General features: G+C 46.4%; 1 protein-coding gene and 1 long non-coding RNA gene across 2 annotated transcripts in view; one reads left to right on the top strand and one right to left on the bottom strand.

Moving 5' to 3' along the window:
• Positions 1-683: 683 nt before the first annotated feature.
• Positions 684-20,086, bottom strand: LOC125632888 (uncharacterized). The gene is made up of 3 exons (XR_007355441.2): positions 19,911-20,086; positions 19,292-19,411; positions 684-1,196 (listed from the first exon to the last, which is right to left on the bottom strand). It is a non-coding gene; the product is annotated as an uncharacterized LOC125632888 (long non-coding RNA).
• Positions 19,072-24,855, top strand: part of SLC45A4 (solute carrier family 45 member 4) — a 142,361-nt gene continuing 136,577 nt past the window's right edge. Inside the window, exon 1 of the mRNA XM_048841758.2 lies at positions 19,072-19,428. The gene's annotated coding sequence lies outside the window, so the exon portion shown is untranslated. The remainder of the gene's footprint in view (positions 19,429-24,855) is intronic.

The following is a 24,855-nucleotide window of genomic DNA, read 5'->3' on the forward strand; positions in this document are numbered from 1 at the left end:
TGACGCTTGCATCTTCAGGAACTCTGGTCTGTTTCAACAGCTGCAGCAAGGGAATTACTTTCCAGACCAGAAAATAACCATTGGGGATGTTGAAATGCCTGTAGTTATCCTTGGGGACCCAGCCTACCCCTTAATGCCATGGCTCATGAAGCCTTACACAGGCACCCTGGACAGTAGTCAGGAGCTGTTCAACTATAGGCTGAGGAAGTGCAGAATGGTGGTAGAATGTGCATTTGGGCATTTAAAAGCGCGCTGGTGCAGTTTACTGACTCAATTAGACCTCAGTGAAACCAATATTCCCACTGTTATTACTGCTTGCTGTGCGTTCCACAATATCTGTGAGAGTAAGGGGGAGACGCTTACGGTGGGGTGGGAGGTTGGGGCAAATCGCCTGGCCACTGATTACATGCAGCCAGACACCAGGGCTGTTAGAAGAGTACAGGAGGGCGTGGTGCGCATCAGAGAAGCTTTGAAAACCAGTTTCATGACTGGCCAGGCTATGGTGTGAAAGTTCTGATGTTTCTCCTTGATGGAAAACCACCCCGCCCCCCAGTTTCACTCTACTTTCCTGTAAGCTAAGCACCCTCCCCTCCCCCCTTCGATCACCGCTTGCAGAGGAAATAAAGTCATTGTTGCTTCACATTCATGCATTCTTTATTTATTCATCACACAAATAGGGGGATAACTGCCAAGGTAGCCTGGGAAAGGTGGTGGAGGAGGGAAGGACAAGGCCACACAGCACTTTAAAACTTATTGAATGCCAGCCTTCTGTTGCTTGGGCAATCCTCTGGGGTGGAGTGGCTGGGTGACCGGAGGGGCCCCCCCACACTGCATTCTTGGGCATCTGGGTGAGGAGGCTATGGAACTTGGAGAGGAGGGTGGTTGGTTACACAGGGGCTGTAGTGGTCGTCTGTGCTCCTGCTGCCTTTCCTGCAGCTCAATCATACGCTCCAGCAGACTGAGCATTGACTCCTGCCTTCTTTCAGCAAGCTGACACCACCTACCATCTTCAGCCCGCCACCTCTCCTCAAGGTCATATTGTGTTTTCCTGCACTCTGAGATTGTCTGCCTCCATGTATTTGGCTGTGCTCTGTCAGTGTGGGAGGACAGCATGAGGTCAGAGAACATTTCATCACGAGTGCGTTTTTTTCGCCTTCTAATCTTTGCTAGCCTCTGGGAAGGAAAAACATATGCAGCTGGTGGAGGAGAAAAAAAAGGGAGAGTGGTAGTTAAAGACACATTTTATAGAACAATGGGTACACTCTTTCACTGTAAACCTTGCTGTTAACATTCCATAGCATATGTGCTTTCATTCCAAGGTCGCATTTTGCCTCTTACTGAGGGTCTGCCGGTTTGGCATGAGAGATCACTCGCTCAGGCCGGGCAGCAGAATTCGGCTTGCAAGTGCCATGGTAAGCAACAGTCTTTTGGCTTCTTTAACCTTCATAACATGTGGGAATGGCTTCAAACAGCAGCGCCCTCATTTCCCATACAAAGTAGCCATTGGGTTGGCCATTAACAATGGGTTGGCAATTTAAAAGGAAGGGCTGCGGTTTCCGAGTTCACGTGCAGCAGAAACCCAACTAACACCCACCTCCTCCCCCCCCCCACCACCACCACACACACACACCCAATTCTCTGGGCTGATCACTTCACCCCTCCCCCCACTGCATGGCTAACAGCGGGGAAGATTTCGGTTCAGCCACAGGCAAACAGCCCAGCAGGAACAGACACCTCTGAATGTCCGCTTACTAAAACCACCCTATTTCAACCAGGTGACGATGAAGGATATCACTCTCCTGAGGGTAACACAGAGATAAAGAATGGATGTTGTTTGAATGCCAGCAAACACCGGGACCGTACGCTGCAATGCTTTGTTCTGCAATGATTCCTGACTACGTGCGACTGGCCTGGCGTGGTAAAGTGTCCAACCATGGAGGACGGAATAAGGCTGCCCTCCCCAGAAACCTTTTGCAAAGGCTTTGGGAGTATGTCTAGGAGAGCTTTATGGAGATGTCACTGGAGGATTTCCACTTCATCCCCAGACACGTTAACAGACTTTTCCAGTAGCTGTACTGGCCGCAAATGCCAGGACAAATTAATCATTCAACATGCTTGCTTTTAAACCATGTATAATATTTACAAAGGTACACTCATCAGAGGTCCCTTCTCTGCCTTCAGGGTCCAGGAGCCTGCCTTCGGTGGGTTCTGGGGGTACTGGGTCCAGGTCCAGGGTGAGAAACAGATCCTGGCTGTTGGGGAAACCAGTTTCTCTGTTTCCTTGCTGTGAGCTATCTACAACTTCCTACTCCTCCTCATCATCTTCTTCGCCCCCTAAACCTGCTTCCGTGTTGCCTCCCACTCCTTGGACGGAGTCAAAGCATGGGGTTGGGGTAGTGGTGGCTGCACCCCCTAGAATGGCATGCAACTCATCATAGAAGCAGCATGTCTGGGGCTCTGAACTGGAGCGGCCATTTGCCTCGCTGGCTTTTTGGTAGGCTTGCCTGAGCTCCTTAATTTTCACACGGCACTGGTGCGGAAGTTATAGCCTCTGTCCTTCATGCCACTGGAGATTTTTTTCAAATATTTTGGCATTTCATCTTTTCGAACAGAGTTCTGCCAGCACATATTCATCTCCCCATACAGCGATCAGATTCCATACCTCCCATTTGGTCCATGCTGGAGTTCTTCGGCAATTCTGAGACTGCATGGTCACCTCTGATGAGCTCTGCACTCACCTGCAGCTTGCCATGCTGGCCAAACAGGAAATGAGATTCAAAAGTTCGCGGGCCTTTTCCTGTCTACCTGGCCACTGCATCTGAGTTGAAAGTGCTGTCCAGAGTGGTCACAACTGAGCACTCTGGGATAGCTCCCAGAGGCCAATACCATCGAATTGCATCCACAATACCCCAAATTCGACCCGGCAAGGCCGATATCAGCACTAATCTCCTCATCAGGGGTGGAGTAAAGAAATCGATTTTAAGAGCCCTTTAAGTCGAAAAAAAGGGCTTTGTCGTGTGGATGGGTGCAGGGTTAAATCGAGATAACGCTGCTAAATTCGACCTCAACTCAGAGTGTAGACCAGGCCTATGTATTATCTAGACCAGCCCTGGCAGGTATTTGTCTAACCTGCTCTTAAAAATGATGGAGATTCTACAACCTACCTAGGCAATTTATTCCACTGCTTAACCACCCTGACAATTAGGAAGTTTTTCCTAATGTCCAGCCTAACCTGCCCTTGCTGCAGTTTAAGCCCATTGCTTCTTGTCCCATCCTCAGAGGTTAACAAGAACAATTTTTCTCCCTCCTCCTTGTAACAATCTTTTATGTACTTGAAAACTGTTATCATGTCCCCTGTCAGTCTTCTCTTCTCCAGACTAAACAAACCCAATTTTTTCAGTCTTCTCTCAGAGGTCATGTTTTCTAGACCTTTAATCATTTTTGTTGCTCTTCTCCAGACTTTCTCCAATTTGTCCACATCTTTCCTGAAAGGTAGCACCCAGAACTGGACACAATACTCTAACTGAGGCTCAATCAATGTGGAGTAGAGAGGAAGAATTACTACAAATACTTCCCAGAATGTTTTGCGTTTGTTTTTTTTTTTTTTTTTTGCAACAGCGTTACACTGTTGATTCATATTTAGCTTGTGATCCACTATGACCCGCAGATTTCTTTCCACAGTACTCCTTCCTATGCAGTCATTTCCCATTTGTACGTGTGCAACCGATTGTTCCTTCCTAAGTGGAAGGAACCCGCACTGACCCCCCCCCAGGCTGCCCTGGACCCCACATCCCGAAGTGTGGGGCTCCCCAAAGCACAGGGTCAGGGGCGGTTGCCCCGGTCCATCCTATGGATGGGACGCTCTGATTCTAGGCTGTATTTCATCAGGCCCCAGTGACTTGGAAACATCTAACTTGTCTAAGTAATTTTTAACTTGTTCTTTCCCTGTTTTAGCCTCTGATCCTACCTCCTTTTCAGTAGCATTCACTGTTAGACATCCAATTGCTACTAAACTTTGTGGTGAAAACCTGAAGCAAAAAAAGGCATTTAGCACTTCTGCAATTTCCACATTTTCTGTTAATGTTTCCCCCCCACAAACTGAGTAACAGGCCTACCCTGCCCTTGGTCTTCCTCTTGCTTGTGCTAGCTCTCTAAAAATAGCTGTCCAGGGCAGCACTTTGAAGTTGAAGCTTGGGCTCTGAAGCCCACCCTCTTCCCTACACTTCAGGGCCTGAACTGCAACTTCATAGCTCTTCCGCTATTTTTAGAACACTGGCACAAGTCCTACTAGCCCGAGTCTGTGGACCCAAGCTGAGAGGCTTGCTCCAGAACACTGTGTAGATATATGTGCTTGTGTCCCCATTGTGAAAGGAGGCTACTTAACCATCTTTGTAAAGCCCTCTCCTCTCCTCAGAGGGGAGGTGCTATCAAAAGGCATTGTATTGGTCATCACAGTCTAGAAAGCAGAACTCCTGAGGTGATGCTCCTGGCCACTCAGATCCCCAGCCCATCCAATGTCTGTCACTTCTCACTGATGTCTCCTGAATTCAGAATACACCATAAAAGGCGCGGTCATGGGGATGCTCTGGGAGATGTTTGTGCCAGTCTTCAGCGCAGCACTATTTCCCATTCATTCCCGTGATGCAGGATTCTAAGGGATCTCAGAGAAGAGCCCCGGTGCTGGTGGTGATAGGTAGCCTGCTGTCCATCCATCCTTCTCTGCTAGCAAGATCTATTCTGAGACAAGGCCTTCTAATTCCTTTCACTGGCCGCCAGATGTCTCGCTGCACGAATGGCAACAACTCTCTGTTTTGTTTTGTTTGGTGGTTTTAATCAGTCACAGACATTTGGATTTGTGGTGTGAACTAAAAGTTCACCGTTCCACTCTGATTTCATTGGTTACTTACCTGTGCCCAGATGAATAGATTCCCTTGTCTCTCTCCTACATCTGCCAAGCAAAACTGGTTAGCAGCAAAACTTGGGGAAATAAACAACAAGTGATGTACTGCGGTTTGGGGGATAAATTAACCATTAAGTCATTAAGCAAATCTTTTTTTTTTCTTGCCCCCTAGCAGCTGTCAGTGTCAATTTTTAATTACTTCCTTGCTCCCACAACCTCCTTTGGCAAGTGGGTCCATTGTCTGTTTGAACGCACTGCGAAAAGGGTTTCCTCTTATTTATCTAGCAGCAAGAACAGGAGGCTGTGAGCCAGGACTCCTGGCTTCTATTCCTAAGTCTGCCACTGACTTTTCTCAGGGACTCTGGACAACTCACTTTGGCCCTGATCCTGCAAAGTGCATTTTGCCTTTAGCATCCCTGGACTTGGGCAGCCAAGTTCGTATGACTGACTGGTTTCTGCCTTGCTTGTCCCAGTGGCAGTGCTTTATAGAGCGCTTGTCACTATGGCAGTATAATGCTTACTTGCTTTATCGACACGCCATGCAGATTAGCTGATGTTTGCTCAGTGTGAAGTGGTCCTGAGAGGACAGATGCTAAAGACGTGCAAAATCCTAATACTAGCCTATCTTCTTTCCTGTACAAATTCACTTCTCTCCATAGACTTGTTTTCAAGCCCTTCTAGCATTTCCATTGTTCTCCTTTGAATTCGCTCAGATTTATTCCATACAACTTCTGAGAAATTGAGGCCTACCCATCAAATATGGTTTCTCTTTCCCAGCAGAGAGGGGAAGCTGGGTGGAAACAGATCATTTTGATTCACGTGGGCTCTTACCATTCCTGGCCCCCTTGCGTTCACACCCATGGAGTTTACCTTTCAGATTAAGTTCAAAGAAACTGAAAATCTACCTTGCTTCCAACTTGTCCCTGGCCTGAGTTGATTCTCAGCCCTGGAATTTGGATCTGTAAAGAAAGTTTCCTGCAACTCTAAGAATTACTTCCCGGGTGCTACACTCATGGGTTAAAGCAGGGAGGACAGTGCTTCTTTTGGTTTGGGGCCTAGGGAATGTCTTGCAAAAGCAAAGGTCATGACAATAAAACATAGCTGTCACCATGCAAACCCCACAAATGAGTGTGCTTCATTTCCTAATATTCTAAATTCATGCCTACATGTATTGCCTCTCTGTATACATTGCAATCAGTGCAATCAGTATACACTGCACTCCGCTCCGCCAGCCGCCCCACAAACTCCTTCGCTCGGCTGCGCTCCGCTCCGCCAGCCGCCCCACAAACTCCTTCGCTCGGCTCCACGGCCCACAAGCAGCTCCTGCCATCCACACACTGCTCCGCGTCAAACTGCTTCACCAGCCGTCCCGCAAACTGCTCCACAATATATCTTCAGGCTCCCCCACTACTTAACACAACACTCAGTGATTTCAGCTCTTAGGTGAATTCAGCTTGTAGTAGGGGAGCCCCAGTGCTGGTGCACTGTCAGCCCAAAGTGAGCTCAGCAGCCTATAACTAGACTTCTAATGAAATCAAAATTAGCTCTGATATTCCACAGTGGAGAGAGGAGGAAGTGCAATTAGCATGTAAGGCCCTCACCAAGGGGCCCATGCCACCAAGTATTAATACTTGTCCCCAGCCTCTCTCCATTCACACAGTTTTGGAACCCATGACCCTTGCCTAGCGAGTGCTACTTAGTTGATGGTGAATCCCTCCATCATAACAAAAGGCCACGTACAGTTCCAAGCACAGTTCCCATAATCAGGGTAATAACAATGTATTCTTCCTGCCCCAATAACAGAGACACTGGGGATCCCACAGCAGCCAAAGTGACCATTTGGGCAGCTATGGTCTCATTCTAGGCGGGGTGGGTGTGCCTATGCAAATGAGATCGGCCCCTGAAGTTCTTTTCCACAACTTGCCACACCTCACCACCAGATGTCAGGGTGGAGCTCATCCTGACACTGCTTACATTTTATAGAGTGGATTCTTCTCCCCAAGTAAACCACTTCTGCATTTCTCCTTGTTAAAACTCTTTTTGTAGCACATTGCCTAGTTAGACTACACACCATTAAACTCGACATTCGTTATGCCAGAAAGCCACAATAACAGTGACATCTTTCTGCCTTTCCACAATCGCTGGAATGGCAAATGCTGAGTCTTTAATGAGACCCACAGTGTGTGGGGGGGGGGGGGGAAGAGAATGTGAAGCACAACAATGCAGACCTCCAAAATAAGTCAGGTACTAGCTGTCAAAAGTTCCCTCCTGTTTCTAGCTCAGACAGGTAACCACTATCCACAATATTTGGTTTAATGCTAGTCTTAAAATACATACACCTTTAAAAAGAATCCCTCTGTTTACACTTAGAGAAATTTCACAAGCAGGTGGCCCAAATCATTTAGCATTTTTAAATTTTATTCTTTTAAAAAAAGAAAAACAAAAGTATTCCGCTAATATGGACCCTATAGCTGTATAAAAGAACTCCATTCCCTTGTTAAGAAAAGAACTAACATAAGGTAGTGGGACTAATGTTCATAACCACTCTCAGGCATTAGATCTCACTAGAATCCCTATTTCATGAACTATTGGGAATTAAGAAATGAATAACAGGAAAAAATTCATAACATTGACCCTTTAAAAACGACAGTGGGTACGGTGTTTAAGCTGCAGTATGATGCATAGCATTAGTTTCTTCTTGTCCTTCAAATCACTGTGAAGTGATTTCCAGTGCACTGAAGGCATCAGACTGTGAAGGGATGTTGACTTGTTCTTCATCGACATCACTTCCATTATGCTTTTTGGCTTCTTTCCCTGTCAACAAAAATGGTTTGTGTAATTGGTTGTTTATAAGATTGGTGTTCATAAAAATTGAGATTCTACTGTCCTGGGCAAACGATCTGTGTAGCAATCTGCATGGAACTTGGAGGGATGAGCACAGGTTGCAGGAGGGAAGAGTTTGAAGAAGGCACAAGGAGGCCCGTCAATATGCACATGGCTTACTGCTACTTCAGCTACCCTTCATCTCTGAATGAAGAACCATGTTCGCTCTACAAGCATGGATTCCTCTCATGTTGTTACCCAGCGTGCGGTTCATAAAACAATCTGTGTGGTGAAAAGCTGGACCCTGCACTCTTTGCTCAGGCAAGGTTACTACTGATACCAGCGGGAGCCAGGCGGTGAGTAAGGACTTTAGCGATGGACTCCAAGGAGGATATACGCAACAGGCCAAATGCCTCCAAATCTTGCCCATGTTACTAACACACTTCCCTTTTTCCTTTGAAACCGCCGTGAAGAAGAGTCCCTGCTCATTGTTTCAGATGATTCCCCACTCACAACAGCGTGACATTGACACTTCAGAAAAACTCGCTACGGCTCACGTTCTGGTTTTAGGAGGAAAAGAATTTTAGAAATGCAGCACAGTGTACAGATGAGTATTGTTAATCAGCGTTTGGAGCTGTTTGCTGGAAAGCGGTTGCCATGGTGGCACAAAGTATGAACATTCCCCAGATGATTAGGATTAAACATTGTTTCCTAAAGAGTAACTCATTTGTGCTTCCTGGCACCATCTGCACTGACTGGGCTTGTGCAGCAGGCAGGGAGCTCTCTGGAGAAGTGGAGAAAGGAAATGGTCAGGGCATGGCTGCTGTATCAAGTACTGAAAGTGGCAGCCATTGCTGATGAGCCTCTCAAGGAGAAATAGACAGGAAACCCAGAGAAAAATAGGCAGAAGTTATTAGTGTTTAGGACATTCTAGAAACCAGTCCCACTTATATCACTAGTGATCTCCACCTGGACAAATAAAATGGCCTGTTCTATCATCCTCCCTATTTACCTGGCACTTTTGGCAAGGTGGATCATGTCCTGGCCGCTTTTTTTTTTTCTTTTCTCTCTCTCTCTCTCTCTCCCCCCTTACCTTATAGATTCACCAGTTTTTAAGGCGAGAAGGACCCTGCCAGAGAAGTGACTCTGCCAAAGATTTGGGAGTAGTGGGGCATAATCAGCTGAACATGAGCTCCCACTGTAATGCTGTGGCCAAAATAGCTCAAGTGATCCTGGGATGCCTAAATAGGGGAATCTTGAGAAGGAGTAGAGAGATTATTTTATCTCTGTATTTGGCACTGGTGCAACCACTGCAGCAATCCTGTGTCCAGTTCTGGTGTCCACAATTCAAGAAGGATGTTGATAAGTTGGAGAGGTTTCAGAGAAGAGCCACAAGAACTATTAAAGGGTTAGAAAACCTGCCTTATAGTGACAGACTCAAAGAGCTCAATCTATTTAGCTTAACAAAGAGAAGGTTCAGCGTGACTTGATTACAGTCTGTGAAAATCTACGTGAGGAACAAATATTTGATACTTGGCTCTTCAAAGAGCTACCAAAGAGCGTGGTGGATTCTCCATCACTGACAATTTTTAAATAAAGACTGGATCTTTTGCTAAAAGATCTGATTTAGGAATTATTTTGGGGAAGTTCTATGGCCTGTGTGATACAGGAATCCAGTCTAGATGATCATGATGGTCCCCTCTGGCCTTGGAATCTTTGAATTTTTGCTGGCCTCTGTGTTATGCAGAGGCTACAGGAGTACACCCCAGAGCCATAGATCTTCACCTCACTGAATGCCCTGATGGTATTTTTTTCTGTAGGTCTCTGAGGGTTCCCATCTGCTCAGTCTGAGCTCATGTGTATTTAGTTCTAGCCTGCAAATTGTCAGAGGTCTGTGCTGTTCAGTGCAAAATCTCTCCCTGTGTAAATGCAGTGTTGGGGCAGAGGTGAATGCTGAGGGGCCCTAGGCCCCTGAACTGCAACTCCCATGAGGCACTGCAGTGGCATCTCCAAATCAGCATTTGTTTGTTTTGTTTGTATTCGGGCAAAAAATTGGGGGATTCTATTCCTTTTTGTGTATTCATGAACAGAACTGTCTACTAAATTCCAGTTACACCTCTGCAAACTCACGGAAGGCAAGGTGGGTGCATGGATGTCCCAGAGGGCATCATCTGATGACTTTCTCTCAGGGACTTGACTGGCTGGTTCTTGCTCACATGCTGCTCAGGGTCTAACCGATTACCATATGTGGGGTCGGGAAGGAACTTCCCCCACCTAGGTCAGATTGGCAGTTACTTTGTGGGGAGGGGGGTTTTCACTCTCCTCTGCAGCATGTGGGTGTCAGTCACTTGCCAGGATTATCTGCGTATATCTCACTTAATCATTGCAGGGGCTTCTGGCACCTAAATCCCTCCTAATTTCTGCCTGTAGCACATCATAATCTAGTCTCCTGTGGGCTGTAACACTTTGGTCTCCTTTTGAGTGTTGGGTTTAGTGTGTGGGTGTCGGGTGGTGCTGGTGGCCTGTGATACACAGGAGGTCAGACTAAATAATCAGGTGGTCCTTTCTGCTCCTAAACTCTGACTCTGACTGTGAGGTTGTACAGGTGTTCCTGAGAACCTGTGGCTGGCAGTCTGAATTGCTGGTGAGAGTGATGTGAGAAGGAAATAATCCAGTCTAACTCTCTCTGGGATCACTGCTTGAGTTTGCAGGGCCAGCAGCTTGCAATGTAAAACTAAGCATATTTGATCTGGAAAACACAGAGGAAGAATAAACATAAGATCCCACAATTTCATCGTTGCAGTCAGGTTTCCAAGCAGAACTGCACTTTCAGGCCAAACACACAGCTTTTTGTTGGGGGAGGAGGAAGGACCCTGTGTGTATGTTATGTAAGCAGCCATGCCTGCTCCAACTAATATTCTCGCACTTCACTAACTCAGCAGTCTGTGGGCGACTCAAAGCCAGCTTTCTGCAGAGGTAAGGACAGCTCTGTCATCTTCAGTTTTAAATTCACTGCACATTTATTCAAGCTAGAAACACAGATTCTGTAAGTGATATATGGCAGCACCCGGATCATAATGGAATTATCGGTACTGACGTCTCAAGTGACTCTCAGATAAGCAGAGAACCAGCTGCAGTTTCACGGAGTCATATATTTTTAAGGCCAGAAGGAACCACTGTGATTGTCTCATCTGACCTCCTGTATAAAACAGGCCGGAAAACCTCCCCCTGTAACTCCTGCATTAAACTTATAACTTCTGTTTGAGCTGTAGCATATCTTTTAGATATCTAGTCTTGATTTAAAGACTTCAGGTGGTGGAGAATCCACCAGACCCCGAGAGAAATTGTTCCAACGGTTAAATACTCTCACTGTTAAAATATTGTGCTTGATTTCTAGTCTGAATTTGTCTGGCTTCTGTTCCTAATCATTATATCTTGTTATGCCTTTTTCTGCTAGTTTAAAGAGCCATATTCTACCAGAAATCTCTTCTCCATGTAAGGTACTTGTAGACCACAATCTAGTCACTCCTCAACCCTCTTTTGTGTTTCCTAGCTAATGATAGTTGCAGGGAACAGCCATCTTTGTCACTGTATTTTGTATTTCCCGATATACTGGCCTTATTGAGAGTAATTCTGCTCTTTCACTTTGGTGTAATAGAGCTGGGTGAAATTTTTATGGTGAATGGTAAATTGGGCCCCCCAAAAGCATTTTGGGCACACCAAAACTATTCACGAATTCAGATTGAATTTGGCAAATAGTTTCCACCCAAAAAAAACCTCAAAAAAAAAAAAAAGTTGACCGTGTCAAAATAGCGTCTCAATATTTTCTGAGTGAAGCATTTGGGCATTTCATGGGAAAGTGATTAGTGTTCAAACCAACATTTTTGTTTTCATTGAAGGGGAAAAAAAAATGTGAGTAACCAATTTTTTCTGGCATCCAAAACCCTGAGCACTTTTCTATTTTCCAGTGGAAACCTGAATATTTGCATCAACACGAAACCTTTTCACGGTGTCATTTTCAGTGAAACCTCGGTTGTCAAACTGTTGAGCGGCTCTCGTCACAGTATTTCTAGAGAATCCAAGGAATACAGACACCTGCTCTGACACTCGGTATAGCACGTCACCGGGGAATTGTATGTACTGCATGGTGGAGATAACAAAGATCACTGGACTCGGGGTGGACTGGGAAGATGGTAACATTAGCCTTTTGCAGCAGGGTTAGTGCCATTAGATCTTTCTCATATATTGGGATCACCAGGTATAGGGTGTTTGGCCCTTTGCCTGCTCTTGGGCCCCTCAGTCAGGGCAAGTTGAGAAGAAGAGCAGTAGCAGCAGCAAACGGCTTGCACTATAATATACAGGAGGCAGTTTGCCACCATGTTAAATACTTGGCAGGAGCAGAAGTTCACCCTCCTCTTTGGCAATGTGCTTGGTTCAGTTTCATACAGACCCTTCGTATTTGCCTAAACTCTTTATCTGTGGACTGAAGAGAATTTTAAGAGACTAGGGCTTGATTGCCGGTGTGACTCTCCCATGTGGGAGTACTGCAAACATTGGCATATTTCCCCAGCCGGGGGTCTCTACTGAAGACACTCCAATAATCTGGGGCATTAGCGTACTCACTCTGTATTGAAGAAGGCACTAAACTCCAGCCAATTCAAGGGACCTGGTAAGAATCCTGTCGTCTCCTGATTTAGTTACAATGTAATTATAAGGTGTTTGCTCAGTGATGGACCAGTCTGTGTGCAAATTGTAATCATCTTGGAAAGAGGTGTTGAACTTAGCTTGCCCATCATTGCATGGGAAGGTCTGTGTCAGAACACATCAGATAGAGCCCAGTTCCCTGGGCTCATAGTCATCTGCCACAAAACCATCCCCTGCCTCGCTCATTACACATCTTCCAATTTATGCATCTTCCTATAGACAGCAGCCTCCTTTATTACATAACCTTGGTTAATTCTCTGAGCACCATCCATTCTGTAGGGGGGAAATAATGTGTGATCATGTAATTAAAGAGTGTCTCACAATGTGTACACACACAGCGTCCGAATTAAGGTTACACTGGGTAGGAAATATTAGAATTTAAGATTATCTTCTGATTCGCTTGACTTTGCAGTCTTAATTACATTCTCGTAATGTCATTTTTCGAACGTAACAGTGCCCTGCCTTTACTTTCACCCAATGAAACATGCTAACCTGTTTTATTATTTGTCAACACTGCAGTTAGCACTGCACATGTCACAAAACAAAGGCAGTCCTACCCGCGGAGAACTTACCGTTTAAGCCTTTCCATTGGAGTTGGGTGCCAAACTCCTTTGGGCACTTTTGAAAACCCTCCCCTAAGAGACTTAATGAGGCTGAGGCACAGTGGGAAATCCAGATCGAGAAATTGACTTTGAAAATGTCAGTTATTGCTGCTTTTTTTTTTTTAAATGCCTTTCTTGTCGGCATCCTGGAAGATGAGTCTGTGGGAGAGACTTGACTGCAGACAGAGAGAGACAACTTGGCAAACTGGAACTGGGAGGACATTCCATGCACAGGAGGCAGCATTGAAAAAGACTAAGTGATTGGCTAACTGACCGACTGTTCGTGAACATGCCATTCGGTGTGCTCCAGTTCTATAGTGAAGCACTGTAAATACGCTAGCTGGCTGGCACATACATCAACCCTAAAGAAATACCTAGAGGTGCCCCCGTCCTCACGATACCCTTACACTGCCCTGTGTTTTCATTTTAAAAGGATTAGGGCAGCATGGTAGTGACATGATTAGTTATGGCTGAGGTCAGGAGGTGCTTTAATAATCTGTGCTGTGTCCTGTAGGTGGTGCTAAGTAGCAATCGGTCATTTGCTTGTAGTGCTAAATTTGCTAACACTATGGCAGGCATAATCTGTGACCTAGAAAACACTTTCATCTGCTTTTACCATTGCAGTGCTCCTCTTTGTTAAACACTGCAGAAAAAGGATAACCCATGGCAGGCTTAGGAGCCCAGGAAAGGTATTTAAACAGGGCAGTGCTAGGTAGTTTTATCATCACAACGCTGGTAACAAATCTGGCTGTCTGAGTATCTCTCCATTGCTTCTACGCTCCACGTGATAGGTACATGGAACTTCCTGTGGACAGCAAGGCTAGAACACAGATCCTGTTGTCCAAAAGCACAGGCCCTCCCACTTGAGCTGAGAGAAAATCTTCATTCATTGTTAGCAGCATGGGGTGTATGATGCAGTTGAGCAGTTCTGATTCCATCCACTAGATGGTGGTCCTATGTATAAACAGCCAGTTCATGACAATAATGCATATGGATATGTGTAAAACAAGTAGCTGTTCCTTGCCTGGAAGAATTAATCTAAAGCAGTGGTTCTCAAACTGTGGGTCGGGACCCAATGGGATCGCCAAGGCTGGCTTAGACTTGCTGCTGCCCAGGGCGAAAGCCGAAGCTTGAGGGCTTCAGCCCTGGGCAACGAGGTTCAGGTTATGGGCCCCCTGCCTGGGGCTGAAGCCCTTGGGCTTCAGCTTTGACCTCCTCACCCAGGGTGGTGGGGCTCAGGCTTTGGCTTTGCTTCCGCCCCGCCCCCCCCCCCACACACACACACACCTGGGGCGGTGGGGCTCGGGCAGACTCAGGCTTCGGTCCCCTCTCCTGGGGTCGCGTATTATTTTTTGTTGTCAGAAGGGGGTCGCAGTGCAATGAAGTTTGAGGACCCCTGAGAAAGGTCTGAATGAGTAGAGGGCAGAACAGAAGCAGGTGTATTTTTTTCCCGATGTAATTACCACAGTCTTTTAAGTGAGGTTCTTTCTTGCAGAGCAATTCTATTGCAATAGCAATGTGGGGTTCCAGCCTTATCTCAACTCTCCTGCGTACGTGTACCAGCAGAAAGAGAGGGTTTTGTGCAATTGCCAGCCTTGCCGACTCAGCCTGGAATCTGAAACTTAAGCTGTGTTCTTTCTGGCTTATGCGCCTCTAACCATGCAGATCTGGCAGTGGAATTCTGGTAACTAGTCTGTTGGTGATGCACGAGGTAGCTGAGTTCCCAGCTTGTTCCACCAGAGCCGTGGTTGGCTCTGCAAGGAAAAGAGGTGTAAAAACTAACTGTAGTCAGAAAAGGGGGAAATTCACCCCTGTGCAGAATGCCAACACCAGCCTAATGCACCCTCGAGTCCTACTTACATCCTCCTAACAGGAAGAATCTCACCCTAAGTGAACAGATCTGATTCTGCATATGCACAGAGAGCAGATCGGGTGGCTAAGAAAGTGCCATTTCTATACAGTCACTCTTCAGAGCAGAGCCACGCCTTTTAAGTTCCAGGTGTCCCTGCCCAAGGGTCTCCGGGAGCCTAAACAAACAACACCCATGATTTAGAGTGAATAGGCAACGTGCCTGGATAAACCTCACCCGGAGCACGATGTTGAGATGGAGGGAAAGGGGGAAACAAAACCTCTGAATTATAGAACCACAAAACAACTGGCACCAACTGCAAAAGAAACAAAGTCGTGTGCCTGGCTGCCAGGGATGCCACTGCTGACCTAATGTGGTGTGTGTGGTGGGAAAGAGGATTATACCGTCACAGGCTGCATAGGAGAAGACACTGCCCCACTCTCTTAGGACTAAAACGGGGCATTCAGTCCTTTGGACTGAGTTGCAATCGATTGCCATGATGGGAAGAGGGCCGGTATTTATGGCTTTAAATGCTAAGGACCCTGATCCTCAGCCCACTGACCTCACGGTCATCCCAGAGTAGCTCCACCACCATCAGCGGGGTTCCAAGAATGGGAAAACCCACGTCCGGGAGATCTGACTTGAGTCCTATTCATGGTGGTTATAATTTATTTGCATTGCAGCGCTGCCTCGAGGCCCCAGTCATGGATCAGGGCTCCATTGTGGTGGGCACTGTACAAACATATAACAAAGAGACGGTCCCTGCCTTGAATTGTGTGCAACCCACAGCGTGTATCACCACGTAAAAGGCCGCCAGTGCAACTAGCCCTAGACACCACCAGTCTCAACAAGACTCCCATTTCCCAAGGGGCTGTGGGGTGTTTTGCTCTCAGTCTCAGAGCTAGTTCCAAGATCAACAATCCAGATGAGAGAGTGGTATTAATCAGGTAACCTGCCAGCATTCTTGGAAATCCCAGATTAATACCCCGTGGGCTTCTGACTATTTATTTGAAAGCTTACTTTCTACCCACCCCCAATCGTGCTTTCCTGGACCAGTTAAATGGGTCCTCCTCTTATGATGTGTGCAGCAGGTCTCCCAAGAGCACGGAAATCCTATTCAGTTATTCAGAGTGGCTTATGTGAGATAGTTCAAACCCTTCAGATAAGGTAACGTGGTGGATCTGAATAATCGCTAGTGTTTCCTAATAAACCAATCCCTTTTTCCACACAAACTCAGGAATTTCCCTCCATCTGCTGCCCTACGTTCTCATCTGTCTACCTGCCAGTAAGAGGCTGATTCATCTTAGTGTGCCTCCAGACAACCCACCCAGCCTGCTGGTGAACTGAGAGTCATATAACTTAGCAATTACACAGCATCTTCAATCTTCAAAGCACTTTACAAACATTAGTTTATTAATCCATGCAACACCTCTCTGAGGTAGGTAAGCGTTATCTCCATCTTGCAAATGGTTAAGAGACTCACCCAGGGCCACACTGCAAGTCCGTGCCAGAGAAGGGACTAAAGCCAGAATTCTAAATAGACTGATTGTTCCCCCTTACAGTAGTTGTAGGAGCCCATGTGGGACCCACGGCATGGAGGACCTGTATGGCACCATCCCTCCCCACAAGTGGACCTGCAGAGAACCCGCATGTGAGATGCACAGAGCATGGGTTTGGAAGGGCTGGTCCAGAGCAGGAAGGGAGAACTGGGGTGTAGGTTGGGATGAGGGTGAGTTGCATTGTCCACTCAGATACCAGGGCAAATGCTGACAGGAATTTAATGAAGCCCTAGCTACAAATCTAAGGGAGCTCTACTCTCAAGAAGGCAGGAGCAGAGGACCCTAGATCTGGCATGGGGGGACTCTGTGTGCTGGTGGCTTTGGTGTCATATGGAGTTTAGAGACAGAACCCTGGCCCATTTCACAGAGGAGCAACCCCACCTGATCTCTCTAAAGGGAACAATTTGGGGAATGCTCTGTGAGGGATCCCCCAGTGTCCCCTCCTACAGATATTTCCACAAGAGGGGGAATCTGCACCAAAATCATTGGCCAGGATAAACTAGGAAGCTGCATAGTTCTGGGGATAGAATAGAGACTGCTGGCAGGCCTGATAAGACCTATAGCCCTGTAGAAAGGCTCGTGTATCTGTTTGACAAGCCTAGTCCAGTGGTTCTCAACCTTTTGCCATTGTGGGCCACTGAAGACAGGACAAGAAGCAATGGGCTTAAATTGCAGCAAGGGAGGTTTAGGTTGGCCACGAGGAACAACTTCCTCACTGTCAGGGTGGTTAAGCGCTGGAACAAATTGCCTAGGGAGGTTGTGGAATCTCCGTCATTGCGGATTTTTAAGAGCAGGTTAGACAAACACCTATCAGGGATGATCTAAATAATACTTAATCCTGCCTTGAGTGCAGAGGACTGGACTAGAAGACCTCTCAAGGTCCCTTCCAGTCCTATGATTCTGATTGACGAATCTCTCTTCATAAACTTCATAAAGGGGTTTGCTCTTTTATTTTCAAGTCATGGAGGGGATTAACTTTACTAGCCACTGACCTTGCACTGTACAGCATGAAGAAAAAACAGATCCTTGTTCCCAGCCACTGTGCACTCCTGAGAATTGCTACAAGATGAAGCCCAAGGAAGAGATTAAACTTTGCAACCTTAGTTTGTCGGTGTTGCACCAACTAGTATGTGACGGCATATTCCTCCTTGCTTTTTCTCCGCTTGCCTGTGACCAGGGACAGAGAGACCCAGCCCTCTGTGATGTTCCTCACAGAATGCAGCAATATTGTTTGATCCCTTAGCTACCCTGAGCTACTGTATTTACAGTAAGTTTTTTACAATTTCCCCCGCTAGAAGACAGATAAGGCAATCTTTGGGCTTTAAATATACTGGTCATCAAAGGGATGCAGCTGCCACATCTGGGTGCCAAAATTAGGACCCCTAGGGCAGGTAATGCTTCCTCTGCTTACTAGTCACCCAGTGCTTCACTACTCCTAGGTGTAATGTTTATCCTGGAGGACTGAGCAAAGTCAGGCAACATGGCCTTGTGAGCACTTTACAGAAAGGAGGTGGCAGTCAAAAGAAGGGTATCTCACAAGCCCAAGGGCTCAGCAAAGGGATCCCGTCCAAGAGAACGAATCAGAGCAACGTCCCGCACAGGAAAGCGAAGTCCTAGCACCTCCATGTAAACCATGCAGGGTCAACAGCAGCTAAGCACTGGTTTGAGTCACCGGCACACACTTCCAGTGCCAGACATCAGTTTACGAGTTGTAAAAACATATCAGTCACCTCTTATGGTGCCCTTCACTTGTCCTCTATTCTAATACGCCTGAGGACAGGGCTCCTGCTTCCTCTCGGGCATATACCATTAGCTTTACTTCTTAACATACACACCAGGAGATCGCTGGCTAGATCGTTGGGCTCAACGGGTAGTGATCAATGGCTCCATGTCTAGCTGGCAGCTGGTATCAAGCGGAGTGCCCTAAGGATTGGTCCTGGGGGGCGGTTCTGTTCAATATCTTCACAATCTGGACGAGAAGCTGGATATGAGTCAACAGTGTGCCCTTTTTGCCAAGAAGGCTAATGGCATTTTGGGCTGTATAAGTAGGAGCATTGCCAGCAGATCGAGGGACGTGATCATTCCCCTCTATTCGGCATTGGTGAGGCCTCATCTGGAGTACTGTGTCCAGTTTTGGGCCCCACACGACAAGAAGGATGTGGAAAAATTGGAAAACATCCAGCCGAGGGTAACAAAAATGATTAGGGGGCTGGAGCACATGACTTATGAGGAGAGGCTGAGGGAACTGGGATTATTTAGTCTGCAGAAGAGAAAAATGAGGGGGGATTTGATAGCTGCTTTCAACTACCTGAAAGGGGGTTCCAAAGAGGATGGATCTAGACTGTTCTCAGTGGTAGCAGATGACAGAACAAGGAGCAATGGTTTCAAGTTGCAGTAGGGGAGTTTTAGGTTGGATATTAGAAAAAACTTTTTCACTAGGAGGGTGGTGAAGCACTGGAATGGGTTACCTAGGGAGGTGGTGGAATCTCCTTCCTTAGAGGTTTTTAAGGTCAGGCTTGACAAAGTCCTGGCTGGGTTGATTTAGTTGGGGATTGGTCCTGCTTTTGAGCAGGGGGTTGGACTAGATGAACTCCTGAGGTCCCTTCCAACCCTGATATTCTATGATTCACGACACCATGGAAAGCAGAGAGATACAGGCATCATCTCCTCTTTGAAATCTGTGTTAATTAAGACCACAGAAAATACAGGATTGTAAAACAGAATAACCTGTGGTTTAATACGTTGCATTTTGGTCCTAAACCATTGCATATATTTCCAGGCCATTTTTATCCTAATATGTGCTGATCTCATTCATCTGGGGAAAAGCACAGGGTGTTCTCATCCATGCTCATACCTGACAAGCTGCATACAATGTGACAGTCGGAGAGAACTTCTGAGCGAGCTCTGCAGTGGCTGCTGTCTGGGTTTTGTGGTTTATTTCACAGGAAAGAGACTGGCTTTTCCCCCTGGAATTCTTGAGAGAGATGAAAGGTAAGTCAGCAAATCAGCTTCATGTGTTGTAAACATTCTCGACTTTCAGCCATGGGCAGAGCAGAACTAGCTCAGTTCTGAGTCTGCTTTTAGCTGAGATGGAAACATCTGCATGGGCCCCCTTTTTTTTCTTTCCCAGAAAAAAAAATGTGTAAGGAGAAAGCAGGCAAATGCTTTTAACACACCGTAGCAAGTCAGGTTACAGGAAATCCAGCTATTCTGCCTGGCTGGCACTGTTCGGTAAATCAACAGAGAACATTCTTGATTATATTTTTATAACACCTACAGAAAACGCTGGCTAGCAACAGTGAAATGAATTAGATGAGGGAGCATGTGATTTGTCTGCATAAAACATAGCAATGAGAGATGCATCATCTGCTTACATATATTCCGGAGATCCTACACACACACACACACAGCGGGAAAGACTGTTTACACTGATGTGTAGGTTTGTTTGCCTTTTGCCCCCCCAATTTACTTACTAAATAAAAGGCAGCTTTGATATGTCAGCTGGCAAGCCAGGCTCTGAAGACCCTCTGCCACACATGATGTATGTCAATTTCAGCAAGGTGGAAAAATTCTCTGATCCTCTTGCAAGAGGTTAAAACCCCATCATAGTTAAGCCATTCTAAGGGATGCATTCTGCTGCCAGAGTGAGTGCTCTGCTCCTTTTAATGCTAGTGGAAGTTGCATGTATGCCTCAAGGGGAGAAAGCACCCCAGCTGATGATATTCCCTCTGATGATAACTGATGGTAACTGATGATAAACACCCCTTGTCTGCCAGGACTATCCTGTATTGCTTGCATGGGCTGGAATGTAAATAAGGCATTTTGTCGCTCTCCTGTATACAGTGGATGCTATTAAAATCTGCACATCTCCCATCCTCCGGGGCTAAAGATGTTACAGCATTTCCCAGGCTAAGTATCATGAATATTGCAGATTTTGGTACAGCAGAAGCTGTCCAGTTTTTTAAATGTCTGTTGTTTTGAATGGAAACAACAATTGGGTGGATGCAGTTGTATCTCATTTTGGTCAGGTTGAATTAGGGTTAGGATATTTGCTGTGATTAGCTAAGTCTTGGAGGGAGAGGAGATGCAAAATACTAGATGATGCTGAATGGTGCCCTTAAATTATATAATTCTCCCAAAGCAGGGGAGCATATATCTGCATGACTTACTTTGTAAAATACTTAGGAGGACGGAGACCTCTTTTTAAAGGGCTAGTCTTGTTTTTTTAAACAAAGACTTACATAAACCCTTCTATGTAAAGCCTAGATACTACAGTGATGGGTGCTTCTGAAATATTTAGGGACAGGATGGAACAGCATGCATAGATGGAAGATCTCATCCATGCAAGTCTGCTTCCTCTTGGAGAAAATGTGTATTCATTGGAATTTTCTTGCTCTACGCATGTGCATGTGTGGATGGGGGGGGGGGGCAAAATGTGGACAGAAGGTTTAATTGCTGTTGGTCCTGCTTTGAGCAGGGGGTTAGACTAGATGACCTCCAGAGGTCCCTTCCAACCCTGATATTCTATGATTCTATGAAGATATTGAGTCTCAGTCTGTAGCCAGTCTATCAAAGCATTATTCATTATGTCTTCAGTAAAGATATCCAGATAACGTAGAGGGCCGTATTTTGAAAACACAGCTCCGTCTGGTTTTAATTCGGATTTCTGATTTTTTCTAGCACCATCAGTGTTTTACGCCCTTCATAAAAGTGACTGGTCTGTGTCCAAAGAGCTTACAGTCAAAGGGCCCAATACCCTTACACAGTTGTGCAGAGAAGCCTAACCCAATGGACATGACAAGTGAGGTTATTACTTCTAACAGGAAGGGGAAGCCAAGGGCGTGCTCCAGTTAGGGATACATGAGCATATTGTCTCAGTTCGTATGTTTTTATGTCTTGGTGGTCCAGGTTCTCTTTGCTTGCATGCAAACATCCCCTGTTTTGGTAAGTGAGGCTGCAGGGGAAAGTTTTCAGGTTTGGCCTGAATGAGGTGAAGGAGAGGCCTTGCCAAATAGATTGTGTATGGTTATCCCACGCCCAAGGTGTGGCATGGAAGAAGATATAGAGATGCCTGTGAGAACAGGAGACAAAGGGAATATTGAGACTGGTGTCCGAGATAGTGCTGGAAGGGAGGAAGGATGTGAAAGGAGGGCAAGTCAGAGAAGAAGGCAGGTGCTGGATGATATAGGGCCATTGTAGCGGGGTGGTCACCCGCTCCAGCCCTGAAAAGGTTAAAGCCAGCCCTGGGAGAGGGCTGGGGCTGGGAGCAAAGGCTAAGCTGACTGGGGGAAGCAGCCACAGCTGGGTCAGGCCACACCTAGCCCTGTTATAAGGGCTCAGGGAGGAGCTGGATCAGGACTCTTCCTCTAGTTTCAGTGGGAGAAGGACCTAGCTGCCTGGGAGCTGAGGGTGCAGGCAACAGAGCAGGGCTGGGGAAAGAAGAGAGGAGCAGGGGAGCTCCCACCTGGCAAGTCCCCAGGCTGCAGGCCTTGTTGAAGGTCAAACCAGCTACTGGGATTGCAGAGGCTGCAGCCCAGGGGTTAGGCAAAGGCAGCAGATCCAAACCCCCCTTTGCCAATGATGAATGGCTTGTACACTGCAGTCTGCCCCAGTGAGTGGGGGCTAGATGGTGACTGACAGTAGCCACAGACTGAGGTGAGGTGGGGATAGAGGGCTGGGGGTTCCCCAGGGAGGGGAGACCCAGAGCTGTGGGGTTACTGCAGGGGGCAGAACCCTGCTGTAGAGGGGCACTGGGGCCTGGGAGGGACACGGGGGCCAGTGGCAGGCGAGACACCGGCCTGCAGAGGGCGCTCCGGGGCAGCAGAGCTCATTCCCAGGATGACTGACAGGAGGTGCCGCACTGGTGAGTCATCAGCTCGCTACAGCCATGTAGGTAAGGACAAGACATTTGAAGCTGATGCACAGGGCAATGGGAAGCCAGGCAAGTGGCTTGGAATAAGGTGACCTGGTGGAGGGACCAGACAGGAAAATGATTTTGGGAACGGCATTTTTGGGTGGCTTGGAGAAGGGAAAGGCAGGTTATGATCAGCGAGACTCCAGAGAAGATGATTAGGGAGTACAGGAGCAACTTGACCATCTGGACTGGAAAGGAAGAGGCAGATTTTTGTTTTACTGTTGTGGACAAAGGAATAAGAGGATTTGGCCATGTCTGGGATGTGTGGGGATGAGGGGGACACGATGCATGCTGACACTCCTATGCATGTGCCTATTGGGTAATTGTTCCCCATGTTATCTCGTCAATTTGTGCTTGGAAATGCTAAGTAAATACTTGCAGACCAGTGCATGTCCTAGTGTAGTATATATTCACAAATCGTGATCCTCGCATAGTTCTTATTTGTCTATTTAAAACCCAAGAACTGCCTTTTCTGTCATGTCTATCTTCTAGGAGGGAAAACTTGTAACAAACTTACTGTAAATACAGTAGCACAAGAAACTTAAAGCAAGTTTTCCATTGTTGGATCTCCTGAGGAATTTTAATCTCCTCCAAATTCCCGGTGACTGATTAGTCAACTATTGTGAAAAGCACAGGAGTACTTGTGGCACCTTAGAGACTAACAAATTGTATCCTAACATTACTCTAGCATTCTAACTGCATCTCCAGTGAAACAGTAACACTATTCCTCCATATTCTTACTTAGATTCCTTTTCATTTGATTTTTCTTGCTAAATTTATGGGCTGGATTATTTTTCATTACTGTGCTGGACAAAGGACCCTGTGTACTGAGTTTACACTTTAATATAGTTATTAAACCTAACACCGCAAAACCTAGGAGAATGAACACTATAGGCTTTTCATAGTAGTGATTCTGATATTTCTAATCTTTAAGATTATAGGAATACAATGTAGGGCAAGGCTGTTATTGTCAAAAACTTTTGAGCTTTGATGGGAGGAGAACAAGAACTTCACATGCCAGAAGACAATTACAGACAACAAGCTTGCTATTAACTTGTTCTGGATTTTTTTGTTTTATTTTGTTGAAAGGGGGCGTTAGCTTTTACCTTGGGGCTTCGTTTGAAATGGATGGAGGCACTTTAAAAAAATTCAGGGCTTGAAAATAATACATGGGGCATGTGGAATCATCAAACTTTGTGGTGGTTTGGAAAGCCCTGGATGCAGTGGGAGGCTGCTAGATAACAATCTTACATTCCTACATTTCCTTTCATCAAGGAGGTTCCTGGAGCACTTAACGGATTCACAGATTAGATTCACAGGAATCATTTCACGCACCACTAAAATGTAGCCACTTCCGGGGGTGGGAGGAAGGAACCAATGTGCAGCATGCTGCATGGCACTGAGGCTGGTGGGACACGTTAGCCCTGAACACTGGGAAAACCTCCCCACCACCACTATTCATGCAGCCTCAGCTGAGGCCTAGACCAGGGTCCCATTGTCCTCTGCAGACACATAGCAGGAGACAGTCCCTGCCCTGGAGAGTTTGCAATCTAATGAGATAAGACAGTCAAAGGGTCGGGGGGGAAGGATCATTGTCCCCATGAAAAACTGAGCCATGAAGGTTCAGGCTAAGATCCCCAAAAGTATTTAGCCACCTAACTCCTGAGAGTTAGGACCCTTAATACCTTTGAGAACATGGGACTCATCAGTGACCTGCCTAAGGTCACACTGCAAATCTGCAGCAAAGCTGAGAACAGAGCCCAGGTCTCCTGACTCCCACCCCAGCACCTTTGTCTCAAGACCATCCTTTCTCCACACCACTCACAAGCAGTGTGCATGATACTCCATTTAACTTCTTCATAAGAGTTGCTACCAGAATTTGAAACTCTGGTTTTCTGAGTGTCCAGGCATTCAAAATATGGCACTTAGACCACAGGCCACCAAGATGATATGAATTACCTGGTTGCCAGTAGGACACTCTCCATGTACAACTCAAATGGAGGGGATGGTGCAATGCTGGACTGAGGTAGGGTGAGCACTCCACTCCAAAAGGGGACAGAGACTGACTATAAAGGAAGAATCTCATAAGCTCTAGGACACTGCGGTAGCTGGGGCATGTATTGCATATGAAACAAACAAGTTCCCACTGGTTGTACATATACATCAAAGCAGCCATGTACGCAACAGCTAAAATATGAAAACAGTGACCTGAATTCCAGCCAGAGACTGTTATGAGAATGAACTGTTCTTGAGCAATTTCTCCAGTACTTCCCACACAAACAGGCTTCCCTTGAACACCACACCAGGAATGCTTGCCATCTTATGCCAGATGTTTGAGTTATTTGTTTTATTCAATTTGATTTTATATTTAAGGGGGAGGTGGGAGGGCTTTAATCTATGGTGTGGCTTCCTCATCACAGTCTAATGCAACTCCTGCTTGGCTATGACTCTGTGACTCATTTCCTAAAGCATGGGCTGTTCTGGGCCCGAAATCCAGAGCCCGA

This window comes from Caretta caretta, chromosome 2, assembly GCF_965140235.1.
Source record: "Caretta caretta isolate rCarCar2 chromosome 2, rCarCar1.hap1, whole genome shotgun sequence".
Taxonomy (NCBI): domain Eukaryota; kingdom Metazoa; phylum Chordata; order Testudines; family Cheloniidae; genus Caretta; species Caretta caretta.